Source organism: Amia ocellicauda, chromosome 2 (assembly GCF_036373705.1).
Source record: "Amia ocellicauda isolate fAmiCal2 chromosome 2, fAmiCal2.hap1, whole genome shotgun sequence".
NCBI lineage: Eukaryota > Metazoa > Chordata > Actinopteri > Amiiformes > Amiidae > Amia > Amia ocellicauda.
In genome coordinates, this window is record NC_089851.1 from 57566184 (window position 1) to 57579418 (window position 13235).

The 13235-nt window shown below is 48.6% G+C and overlaps 3 non-coding genes across 3 annotated transcripts; all 3 read left to right on the forward strand.

Moving 5' to 3' along the window:
* Positions 1-2362: 2362 nt before the first annotated feature.
* On the forward strand, positions 2363-2436 carry trnat-cgu (transfer RNA threonine (anticodon CGU)). Its single transcript has one exon. It is a non-coding gene; the product is annotated as a tRNA-Thr (tRNA).
* Positions 2437-3618: 1182 nt separating this feature from the next.
* Positions 3619-3692, forward strand: trnat-cgu (transfer RNA threonine (anticodon CGU)). Its single transcript has one exon. It is a non-coding gene; the product is annotated as a tRNA-Thr (tRNA).
* Positions 3693-4976: 1284 nt separating this feature from the next.
* trnat-ugu (transfer RNA threonine (anticodon UGU)) lies at positions 4977-5050 on the forward strand. The gene has a single exon. It is a non-coding gene; the product is annotated as a tRNA-Thr (tRNA).
* The last annotated feature ends 8185 nt before the right edge of the window (positions 5051-13235 follow it).

Consider the following 13235-nt stretch of genomic DNA (forward strand, 5'->3'; position numbering starts at 1 on the left):
TTTTAGTTCCAGAGACCAATGTTTTGGTACCAGCTAAAAAAAACAAAAACAAATGTACATTAATTGGACAAATATGAAATATATAGTTACATGTAAAATATGGCCCAATATACAACGCTACAATTATTACAATTTACTTGCACTGTAATTACACGGTAACAAGAGTGAATTGACCAAGTAGTTTGTGTATAGTTAATTAAATTATTAAATACTAGTATGGATGATGTATGATTACAGAACGAGCTTACATACACTAAACAAGTAGTATGGCTTATTTACATGTAGTGTGTGTTTTTTACTTTACATATTCATGTAAAATGCTGCCAACCTTTGTGATGTTACCGATGACCTTAAACTCACCCCTTCTTAAAGTGTAACCACATGTGGTGATCAGGTGAGAGTCTGCCTCAAGCAGTTACGTGCTTCCCAGGAGAACATGCAATACTGCCTATTAGCTTGGCTCGTTCGTCTAGGGGTATGATTCTTGCTGAGAGGGTGAGAGGCCCTGGGTTCAACTCCAGGACGAGCCCACATGGCCCTGCTTTGCAGTCACTGAAGTGTTTGTTCATTTGCTCTTGAAGGCTGGCTTCTGGGCTCCTCTGCACAAAGGAGGGCTATTGACCTCAGATACTGTTGCCTGTATAGCTGATGGGAAATCAGACTGTCACCTGTGTGTTTTGTTTTCTTTAAAGAAAATGTGTATTTTACAAGTTCGTTGTTGTTGTTGAGGAGGAGGAGGACATGTAGTGTGTTGTTGAGGAGGAGGAGGACGAAATGTGGTTTGCCGGCTTATTATGGAGACCTTTGCTGAACGTGTACACCTGAGCTGCACCCAAGGAGAGGCATTCTTTTCAGTTGTTTGCGGGCCTGCTGAACCATGCTCTCAGTGCTGTCTCACTGGGGATGGGGTTACCATTCTGGAAAGACACGTCAGCGCTACAGTCCATGCTATCAGTCAGTGAGCGTAGGTCTCCCGGTCTGCCCCAAGCAGTTACGTGCTTGCCGAGCAGAAACTGCGACACCGTCCGTTAACTTGGCTCGTTGGTCTAGGGTATGATTCTCGCTTCGGGTGCGAGAGGCCCTGGCTTCAACTCCCGGACGAGCCCGCTTGGCCCCGCTTCGCAGTCACTGAAGTGTTCGTTTTTTGGCTCACGTGCTGAAAGGACCAGGGAGGGCGCCATCCTTGACCCGTTTCAAAAGGGGCAAAAAGGAGCACACACTGTTGTCAGCAGTGAGATTCGAACCCACACCTCCAGGGGAGACTGCGACCTGAACGCAGCGCCTTAGACCGCTCGGCCATCCTGACTTCCGGGCAGGGCCCTAGCGCAACGGGTCGCGGTCCAGGAGTGCTTTCCGGAGCCTGAGCTGACCGAAGGACACTAACAAGGTGGAATAAAGCAGGCAGGGGAGGCAGCGATGCTGCCCTCGCCTTGCCCTGAGACATTCAGAATCGGAAAGGGGCGTGGCGAAAGATCTGGGGGCGGAGAAGGTGGGAGGTGGCAAGCCCGGCTCCTCGTTAGTATAGTGGTGAGTATCCCCGCCTGTCACGCGGGATTGCCTGTCATTGGGGGAGCGATAGCAAGCAATAGAGTTAGATATCGAGAGTCATAGATAGATGGATGTATGGACGGCAAGGCAAGCATCTGATTGACAGTGGTCCGTGATCTGCTGTTATGCTACTATGCTACTGACCATTGGGGGAGCGATAGCAAGCAAGAGAGTTAGATATCGAGAGTCATAGATAGATAGATAGATAGATAGATAGATGGATGGATGGACGGCAAGGCAAGCATCTGATTGACAGTGGTCCGTGAGCTGCTGTTATGCTACTATGCTACTGACCATTGGGGGAGCGATAGCAAGCAAGAGAGTTAGATATCGAGAGTCATAGATAGATGGATGGATGGATGGACGGCAAGGCAAGCATCTGATTGACAGTGGTCCGTGATCTGCTGTTATGCTACAATGCTACTGACCATTGGGGGAGCGATAGCAAGCAAGAGAGTTAGATATCGAGAGTCATAGATAGATGGATGGATGGATGGACGGAAAGGCAAGCATCTGATTGACAGTGGTCCGTGATCTGCTGTTATGCTACTATGCTACTTACCTAACGTCCAATTCCCATTGCCGCCCCTGGACAGTCGCAACAGGGAGCTTGTTGCTCCCGTCAACCTTACGTTTTCACCTCTGTGTGCTTCCTTTGTTGCAGCCTGCATCCAGATTTTGTTTTGTTTTGTTTTGTTTTGTTTTGTTTTGTTTTGTTTTGTTTTGTTTTGTTTTGTTTTGTTTTGTTTTGTTTTGTTTTGTTGTGTTTTGTTTCTTACGCCTGAGAGTAGGCACTGGGGAATGGAAGAGTCCTGGCACCGTGGCTTAGTTGGTCAAAGCGCCTGTCTCGTAAACAGGAAACCCTGGGTTCGACTCCTAGCAGTGCCTTGGTTTATGTTGGCCTAGGCAATGGAGAGGAAGTTTCTAAACGCTCAATACATTTTTGCAAGATGGCCGTCCGCAGCAAGCAGCTTAAGGTTACTGTAGCCGCAGTCTGGCAAGGTGACCGCCAGAAGTAGAAACAATAACAAGGGGCGGGGGGAAAAGTGGGCCGTCCCTGGGTGGATTCAAACCACCATCCTTTCGGTTAACAGCCGAACACGCTGACCGATTGCGCCACAGACACAGACGGAGGTGTTGTGGTTGCTGCAGTCGTGCAGTTCCTTCACAGTTGCCAGAAATCATTTCCAGCACACGATTTTCTTTGACGTTGAATGCAACATACGTGACCATTGGGGGAGCGATAGCAAGCAAGAGAGTTAGATATTGAGAGTCATAGATTGATAGCTAGCTAAATAGCTAGATAGATAGCTAGATAGATAGATGGATGGATGGATGGACGGCAAGGCAAGCATCTGATTGACAGTGGTCCGTGATCTGCTGTTATGCTACTATGCTACTGACCATTGGGGGAGCGATAGCAAGCAAGAGAGTTAGATATCGAGAGTCATAGATAGATAGATAGATAGATGGATGGATGGACGGCAAGGCAAGCATCTGATTGACAGTGGTCCGTGAGCTGCTGTTATGCTACTATGCTACTGACCATTGGGGGAGCGATAGCAAGCAAGAGAGTTAGATATCGAGAGTCATAGATAGATGGATGGATGGATGGACGGAAGGCAAGCATCTGATTGACAGTGGTCCGTGATCTGCTGTTATGCTACTATGCTACTGACCATTGGGGGAGCGATAGCAAGCAAGAGAGTTAGATATCGAGAGTCATAGATAGATAGATAGATGGATGGATGGACGGAAAGGCAAGCATCTGATTGACAGTGGTCCGTGATCTGCTGTTATGCTACTATGCTACTTACCTAACGTCCAATTCCCATTGTCGCCCCTGGACAGTCGCAACAGGGAGCTTGTTGCTCCCGTCAACCTTACGTTTTCACCTCTGTGTGCTTCCTTTGTTGCAGCCTGCATCCAGATTTTGTTTTTGTTTTGTTTTGTTTTGTTTTGTTTTGTTTTGTTTTGTTTTGTTTTGTTTTGTTTTGTTTTGTTTTGTTTTGTTTTGTTTTGTTTTGTTTCTTACGCCTGAGTGTAGGCACTGGGGAATGGGAGAGTCCTGGCACCGTGGCTTAGTTGGTCAAAGCGCCTGTCTCGTAAACAGGAAACCCTGGGTTCGACTCCTAGCAGTGCCTTGGTTTATGTTGGCCTAGGCAATGGAAAGGAAGTTTCTAAACGCTCAATACATTTTTCCAAGATGGCCGTCCGCAGCAAGCAGCTTAAGGTTACTGTAGCCGCAGTCTGGCAAGGTGACCGCCAGAAGTAGAAACAATAACAAGGGGCGGGGGGGAAAAGTGGGCCGTCCCTGGGTGGATTCAAACCACCATCCTTTCGGTTAACAGCCGAACACGCTGACCGATTGCGCCACAGACACAGACGGAGGTGTTGTGCTTGCTGCAGTCGTGCAGTTCCTTCACAGTTGCCAGAAATCATTTCCAGCACACGATTTTCTTTGTCGTTGAATGCAACATACGTGACCATTGGGGGAGCGATAGCAAGCAAGAGAGTTAGATATTGAGAGTCATAGATTGATAGCTAGCTAAATAGCTAGATAGATAGCTAGATAGATAGATAGATAGATAGATGGATGGATGGATGGACGGCAAGGCAAGCATCTGATTGACAGTGGTCCGTGATCTGCTGTTATGCTACTATGCTACTGACCATTGGGGGAGCGATAGCAAGCAAGAGAGTTAGATATCGAGAGTCATAGATAGATAGATAGATAGATGGATGGATGGACGGCAAGGCAAGCATCTGATTGACAGTGGTCCGTGAGCTGCTGTTATGCTACTATGCTACTGACCATTGGGGGAGCGATAGCAAGCAAGAGAGTTAGATATCGAGAGTCATAGATAGATGGATGGATGGATGGACGGAAAGGCAAGCATCTGATTGACAGTGGTCCGTGATCTGCTGTTATGCTACTATGCTACTGACCATTGGGGGAGCGATAGCAAGCAAGAGAGTTAGATATCGAGAGTCATAGATAGATAGATAGATGGATGGATTGATGGACGGCAAGGCAAGCATCTGATTGCAAGATAGGCTTATCGTAAAGCCATCAGAGGACGTAATGAACCGGAAAGCCAACTGGACAGAAGCCGGTTTGTAAAGAAGAACCAGAACCCAAAGGACACGCGCTACGCGCACCTAACGGCCAACGTCCAATTCCCATTGCCGCCCCTGGACAGTCGCAACAGGGAGCTTGTTGCTCCCGTCAACCTTACGTTTTCACCTCTGCGTGCTTCCTTTGTTGCAGCCTGCATCCAGATTTTGTTTTGTTTTGTTTTGTTTTGTTTTGTTTTGTTTTGTTTTGTTTTGTTTTGTTTTGTTTTGTTTTGTTTTGTTTTGTTTTGTTTTGTTTTTTGTTTTGCTCCTTACCCCTGAGTGTAGGCACTGGGGAACAGGGGAGTACTGGCGCTGTGGCTTAGTTGGTCAAAGCACCTATCTTGTAAACAGGAAACTCTGGGTTTGAATCCCAGCAGTGCCTTGGTTTATGTTGATCTAGGCAATGTAAAGGAAGCTTCTAAAACCTCCTTAGACTTTAGCAAGATGGCCGTCCGCAGCAAGCAGCATAAGGTTACTGTGGCTGAAGGAAAGCCGCAGTCTGGCAAGCTGACCGCCCGAAGTAGAAATAATAACAGGGGGTGGGGGGAAAAGGGGGCCCTCCCTGGGTGGATTCTAAAGGTCAACAGCTAATCGATTACACCACAGAGACAGACAAAGGTGTACCTGCTGACACGTTTGAAGAAGGCAAAAGGAACACTGGATATGTCAGAAGTGGGACTTGAACTCCAGAGGAGACTGCAACATGAACGCAGCCTCTTAGACTGCTCGGACATCCTGACCACTCGGCAGGGTACTAGGAATGCGAGTAGTGGTCCAGGATTGCCTTCCGCAGCCTGAGCTGACCGAAGGACACTCACAAGGTGGAATAAAGTAGGCAGGTGAGGCAGGGATGCTGCCCTCACCTTGCTCTGACAAATTTAGAACCGTAAAAGGACGTGGCGGAAGATGTGGGGGCAGCAGGGGCACCAGGGGCAGCTCCTCATTAGTATAGTGGTGAGTATGTCTACCTGTCTTGCGGGAGACCGGGGATTGATTCCGGGGAGTGGTGGGGGAAGCCTACACAAAGGACTTGAGAAGAAGAAAGAGAAAGGTGTGCAAACTGATGTCACACTGTGCAACGTTAATTAGCAACAGGAAGTACTTGATGGCAATGATAACGTGGAGCACTCTCCACTGCAGATCCCAAGCTCTCTTTTCAGCAGTGGCTGATACACACTGTGCCATACTGGCTCCCCCTTCCCCTCCTCCCCCCCAGCCTGTCCCTCCAGGGCATGTCAGTTAGCGGCAAGAGCTGCGTTTGGTGCCGGGCCTTCACACAGGCCCCATCCAGGGACAACTCCTGCAGACCCCTCCTCAACAGGGTCCCTGAGAGGCCTCCATCATACCTCAGGGAAGGGGGAAACCAGCAAATTGGGGAACTTGAACAGGGGCTCTGGGGTCTGGAGCTGGAGGAAACACTCCCTCAGCAGCAGTTTCCCTTCAGAAGGCAGGGTGGCACCGGCCTCGGCCGAGCAGAATACCTGTCCAGCGCAGGGAGCGCACACCCATTTTCCCTTCCAGGCTGTCCACAATCCTCCAGCCAGCAGATCATGCAGCTGGAACACCCCGGTCCAGATGATGGGCATCTGGAGCAGCCAGTGCAGGATGAGGGAGCTGTACACATGTCAGGCTGTGAGCAGCTGCCAGGCCCTCAACACACTGCGGTAGAACCCAGGAAGGTTGCCTGCTGCCAGCCTGCTAATGTCCATCAGGGACATTGCACTGTCCACCTGCAGCGTCCCCACATGACGGAGCAAGGTCCACGTAAGCGGCCTCCAGGACAGGAGGCTCGGCCCGTAGACCAGCTTCTGCAGGAACTGCAGATGGAAAGCAGCCATCCTGCACTCCACGTCCACCAGCCCTTGCCCCCCCTCCTCACGGGGCAGGTATAGTAGCCCCTTTCACAGCCAGTGCAGACCAGTCCAGAAGAAGACCGCTGAGGGAGCAGCCAGCGCCATCGCCCGAGCCTCCCCCGCAGCCCCTCCGGCATCCCCTCCCAGTTCCTCTGCTCCATGGCCTGATCCCCCAGGTGCACCCCCAAGTACTTGAGACCACCTCTGCACCACTGTAATCCTCCAGGGAGTTGCAGGCCTCCCTGCCCCCCCAACTCCCCCAGCAGCAACCCCGTGCTCTTGGACCAGTTCACTTTGGTTTAAGTCCCAGAGCGAGGTGCTGATTCTGTCCACATCCCCCTCGCACCCCACCAGCACCACCACATCATCAGCGTAGGCAGAGAAGCGGAAGGGTGTCGGGCAGCGAGGGACATAAAGCCCCCCCACCACTCTGTGCAGCTCCTGCAGCAATGGCTCAATGGCCATGGAGTGGAGCATCCCAACATGGGGCAGCCCTGCCAGATTCCCCTGTACACCCTGAAGGGGGCGCTCAAGCCAACATTGATTTTCAATATGTTTTGAGTGTCACCATAGAGCACCCTGGTCATGGCTATGAAAACAGGGCTGAACCCAAAAGCCTCCATCATCCGCCACAGGTACTGGTGCTCAACCCGGTCAAAAGCCTTTTCCTGGTCCAGCGCAATGAGACCAGTCTTTAACCCCAACAGCCTGGAGACCTCCATGATGTGCCTAATGAACAGGATGTTGTCCTGTATGGACCTACCAGGCACACAGTAGGACTGGTCAGGGTGGATCAGATGGATCAGGCCATCACTCTGGAGAGGAGCTTCAGTTCTAGCACAGGTCATCCTTCTTGGGCAACAGTGCCACGAGGGCACGCCTGCAGCTCACTTGCAGCGCCCCTTGCTGGATGCTCTCCTGCATCACTGCCAGCAGGTCAGTCCCCAGCAGACCCCAGAAGGTGCTATAAAACTCAACTGGCAGGCCATCAATGCCCTGGGCCTTCCTTGTATTTAACCCATGAAGAGCAGCAGTAAGCTCCTGCAGGGTGAGCTCCCCCTCCAGCCCAGCCTGCTTCTCCTCCGGCACCTGCGGCAGGTCTCCAAGGAGATGCTGCATGTTGGTCTGAGGCTCATCCACCTCACTGGAGTACAGTGTAAATCTGATCAAGCCTGGATAGGGAGAGAGTGTCCTCCCGCACCTCCGACCAGCTATACTGCCTTTCTGCCCCATACAAACTCCTCCACACATCCTGCAGGTCATGCCTCTCCTGCAGCTCCCTCATCTCCCTGGCAGACTGGGAGTGCGGCTCAGTGTGGTTCCTGTCAAGTTTGTCATGCAGGGTGCAATTAAAATCAATAATTGTCATTGTCAAGCTGTTTTAACCCCCCCACTCTCTCCCTGCCATTTGTTGGTGCATATACATTTATAAAAACAAACAATCGTCTCTCAACTACTGCCTTGACAACAAGCAGGCGTCCTTCCACCACCTCAGTCATTAAAACAGAAACTAATCTAAAATGCCCTGAAAATAAAACTGTAACTCCTGCACTCTGTCTTGACCCATGACTAAAACAAATCTCGCCTTTCCAATTCCTGACCCACTCCCCCTCTAGCGTGCTCTGTGTGCATCTGCATCTAAAAAGATCACGGAGAGGCATTTCTGCTTGACATACTAAAACACAGCCGCTCTCTTTAACGCATCCATTCATACTTTAATTGTGTCCATTATAGAAGTAGAGTGAGTAACACACACAAAGAAAACAGACAGCAGAAAAAAATAAGTCAAGCACCCCCGTCCATCATTTTAAGTAGGTTTAGCAGACGCTTTTAATCCTATATCCTTCTTGATCTGTAAAGCGATCTGCTCCCTGTCCCTTCCTCATCGGGATACACCTGCTTCTCCACATCCCCCGCTATGGACTAGTTATCCATTGAAGTCTCCCCGTGCAGGTTTGAATCCTGCTGACTATGACGCCAAAGAATAGTGCCAGCCCCCCTATGGCTTGTTGGCCCCCATTCGTAAAATCTGTTTCTCTCACACATTTTTTTGCAATCTCTCTCTCTCGCTCTATGACTTTATAATATATTAATCTACATATAGAGATTGGAATCTATTGGAATTATTGTGTTGCTCTTGCTCTTCCTCCTTTCTCTGGTCATTGGGGTGACATTTCTTTCTTGTTCCCAAGTCCTTTGTGTAGGCTTCCCCCCCTAGGTGGGGGAAGCAAAACCAGAGAAGGAGCCTGCTATTGGGAAATCAAACCCCAGTCTCCCGCATGACAGGCAGGGATACTCAATGCTATTCTAATGAGGAGCTGCCCTTGCAGCCCCCATATCTTCCGCCACGTCTTTTTCCAGTTCTAAAAGTTGAGGGCAGCCTATAAGCCTATAAGAACTGGCACATACAAGATCTGGGGGAGCTCAGGATCCCATGATGGGACCCACCTCCGGGGACGGTCAGTTCCCCCTGCTGGAGCCCGAGTCCAAGATCTTTTAATTAAATTATGGATGATTGTTTTTAAAACGATTTTAAAAATGAATCTTAATTGTTTTTAAAGATTTAGTTGTTTTTAAACCACTAATTGTTTTAGGGGTTTTTTGGTTTAGTTTTGTTATATTCTTTTGTCAAATACATTGACTGTTTTGGATTTAATTTTAAATGCATTGGACCTTTTTTGTTTGTTTTTTATTTTTACCTTTTTAATTGTTTTTTTTATTTTGTCCAATGCATTTTCAATTATTTTCAATGTATTTGACTTTTATGTTGGTGAGCAGTTTTGCTTTAATCACGTTTGTTTTGTTGTTTTGTGCACGTTTATTTTAAGTTAATTGTTTTGTTTTTCGTTAAAATCACAAAGATTTTAAAATTTTTTAAGTGATTTTAAGAATTGATTTTTAAAGATTGTAATCATAAGTATTAAAAAATTGAATTGTTTTTATGTAAATGTAAAATACTAAATACAATAAAATAGTATTCTAATGAGGAGCTGCCCTTGCAGCCCCCATATCTTCCGCCACGTCTTTTTCCAGTTCTAAAAGTTGAGGGCAGCATCGCTGCCTCCCCTGCCTGCTTTATTCCACATTGTGAGTGTCCTTCAGTCAGCTCAAGCTCCGGAAGGCAGTCCTTGACTGCTACTCATTTTGCTAGCACCCTCCTGGGTGGTCAGGATGGCCAAGTGGTCGAAGGTGTTCGGTTAGGTTGTAGTTTCCCCTAGAGGCATGGGTTTGATTCCTGCTTTTGACATAGCCAGTGCTCCTTTATCTTGGAATTGGGTTTCTCTTCACCACCTGAAGGAGGACATGGAGTAGACTTTGCAGAGATTGGCATTTGTCTTTTTTTTTTTCAGCAGAGGCAGTGTGGCGGCGACCCAGAATCCTTTGGAGTTCCTGATCCAGCGGTGTTCCTGTTCCGGTGCGAGGGAGGCCCAGCTGAGGATGAACCATCTGAAGGTCCTGCCTGGACCAGTGGGACCGAAGAGCAGGCTTCATGAAGGCAGCACCCCACGGGATACCAGGACCAGGTCTCAGCGGGAAGCAGCGCAGCCCACTGGAGCAGTGACTCCAGTCAGACCTTTTCACTGACATCAATCCACTGGAACCTCCACCACCAGCAGGAGACCTACCTCTAGTTTTCTGTTCCTTTGTTTAGTTTAGGAGACAAGCGGATGTCAAGACTCCAGTTCAGCAGGGAGGTCCTGCAAAAACGTATGGGCTTTGCTGGTGAAGCTGCCGCATAAAGACAAAGACTTCTTCGAGGTAAGCTTTGTCAACCATGATTTGCTAGAGGAGTGCTACAGCGTGTATAGAAGGGAGAAATACAGGGAGCTGGCGGGTTTTGCGATGATAATCCTGTCGGATATTTGCTATAGAATAGTGACTGTGCAATTTTTCTGTGAGATGGTCTCAGGCAAGGACGTGAAGATCTGGCTTGCGAGGTTCAGTGAGCTCTCCACTCGAATAGTTGGATGTTGGTTGTGGACGGTGTGTGGGGGGAATGTGGCAGTGCCGGATTCGATTGAGGCGGAGCGTGGAGAATCCAGAGAAGGTCTGCCACCTCCCCAATACTATACAGATCAGAGAAGCTAGGGGGCTGGTCTACTATGACGGGATGCCAAAACTCTGCAGGCGGTGTCAGGGCCGAGACCCCGTTGTTGCCCAGTGCACGTGTAAGTGTAGAGGAGGTCACCAGACACACGCCTGCAGAGAAAAGTTACTCTACTACCTCTGCAGCTGTGGGGGGCCATATCTATAAGAACTGCCTCCAGTCGTACACAAATAGAGTTGGGTCTCCCTTCTCACGATTCCATTCTGGACCCTGAGCCGGAACATGAGGGAGGCCCGGCGCGGGAGGAGGAGGGAGAGGGAGAAGAAGAACAGATATATGACCTGGCTCCAGAACCTCCCCCTACCCCAAAGGAACCACTTAAGAGAAAGGGGTAACAGTCAGAAGGGGGGGGTTGGGTGAAGGTGAGCAATAAAAAGAGAAAAGTGGTGGACAGAGAGGAGAAATCTGCCAAGAACCCGAATAATGTCTCCTCTCTGGAGGCAGCCCAAGATAGTCGAGCTCCCCCCGGCCCACCCCTCGCTGGAGCCAGGGCAGAAGTTCCACTCCCTCCTCCAGCAAAAACGGAACATCGGGCCCTGCCTTGGTGGACCAGCCCCCTGAAAACCGCTGAAAAGAAAACCAGACCCACCGCTCCTCCATGTGTGAGAGTGGAGAGCAGAGCCTCGGGAACCGGGTCGAAAGATAGTGTAGGTGAGACCGTCTTGCAGAAGAGAGCCAGCCCTCCCTCCAGCTGCGACAGGCAGGTGAGAAAGAAAGCCCTGGAACCGTTGTAGCTGGAGGGTGAATTAGATCAGGTGCTGGCTCGTATAGAAAGAAAGGCAAAGGACAGGAATATCGGCGCCACACAGGTGTCGAAACCGCCAGCACAGAAGGGTGCCTCCTCTAGCCACCTCGGAGAAGGGGGATAGAGGAGCGGCAGGGCCACGGTCTCACCCAGGGGTCCCTGCTTTTTATTATTATTATTATTATTATTTATATTATTATTATTATTATTATTATTATTATTATAATTATTATTATTATTATTATTATTTTTGTCATTTAGCTGACACTCTTATCCAGGGCGACTTACATTTGTACCCATTTATACAGCTGGGCATTTTACTGGAGCAATCTAAGTGAAGTACCTTGCTCAAGGGTACAACTGCACTGCCCCACCCAGGATTCGATGTTAGGGGCCAAAGCCTCCATGACAGAGGAGGAGTTGGCCAGACGGCCAAAGGAGAGGAAGAGAGAGGGGAAGAGATACCCCAACTACCCCATCCCTCTTGTTAAGAAGATCAAAGGTGGTGAGGGGGGGGGTAAAAGGCACTCCTCCTCCTAATAAGTCTGGTCCAGGGGTCCTTGGGCCCCCACCTCAGGGCTGCTCCTCAGGAGCAGAGTCCGACTTGACACGCTGGTCTCAGGAGTACAGACGTGAGTGAAGCTTCCCATGTGCACCCAGACTGGTTCTCTGTCTCTCTCTCTCTCTGCAGGTCTGTGAGGAGCCGAGGCGCCGGCGCCTAGGCACCATCCACACAGATTGAGGGTGCCGGCGAGGCAACCATGGCCTGCGGAGAGGAGTTAGCACAGCAGAGACAGGAACCGGTCCGGAGTGGAGCATCAGCACTGGGAAGCATAGAAAGAACATCTCTATCAGGACTGTGAGGGCCTCCTCTGCAGGATTGTTGATTTTAATTTTATAAAGACTGATTATGGTCTTTGTTTTAAATGGTTTTAAATCACAGGGTTTTGAGGTTTTTTTTTATGTTTATGGTTTGTCTGATGTGCTGACATGTTTTGTTCTTTATTTTGTCTAATGCATCTACCGTTTTAAAACAACACATCAGATGTTTTTTTTTTCATTATAGTTATTTTGGCAGTTTGCCATATTTAATACAAATTGTTTTGATATTTAACACACTTTTGAATTCACTTGTTCTGTTTAAAACTTTTAAGGATTTTAAAAGTTTCAGAAATGATTTTAGAATTGTTTTTTAAAAACAGTTTTTAATCATGAGTATTAAAACTTTGTATGTTTAATTTTCGTAATGTAAAATACTCAAACAATAAAAACAGTGCTCCTTTTGCCCTTTTTGAAATGAGTCATGGTTGGCGCCTCCCTGGTCTGTTCCGCACGTGATCCAAAAAGGTCTCAAAGACCAACTGCGCCGACTTTGGCTGATATTAGGGGAAATCATTCAGATGGCTTCTGGAAAATGATGTCGGTTACACCATGTACCTGATCACAAATGTACAGGAGGAAACAGCTAAAGGTTTCCTTCTTCACAAGGACACAGTAAGGACAGTTTAATGTCATTCATTGATTATGCACTGAGCCACAACAAAATTGAGGATCTTCTGAAATTTGAAACGCACAAGAAAGATGTGCCAATGGGACCTGAGAAATCTGAAGATGACAATCTTGTTGGATTTGGGGTGCGCGCTGAAGACACCTGGAGAGAGATTTCGATAAAGCGAAGCCGATGGTTATGCTGCATTTATTCTCAGCAGAAAATGTGTACCGGGGACAAAAATGCATAAGCTACAAAGTTACTTGCAGTGGAAAAGGGATCTTTTTTCTAGAGCTACCTCAACAGTGTCTGTGCTACTTGGGGCTGTTTCTGTTCCCTCGATGGTGTCTGTGCCCCCTCGGGCTGTTTCTG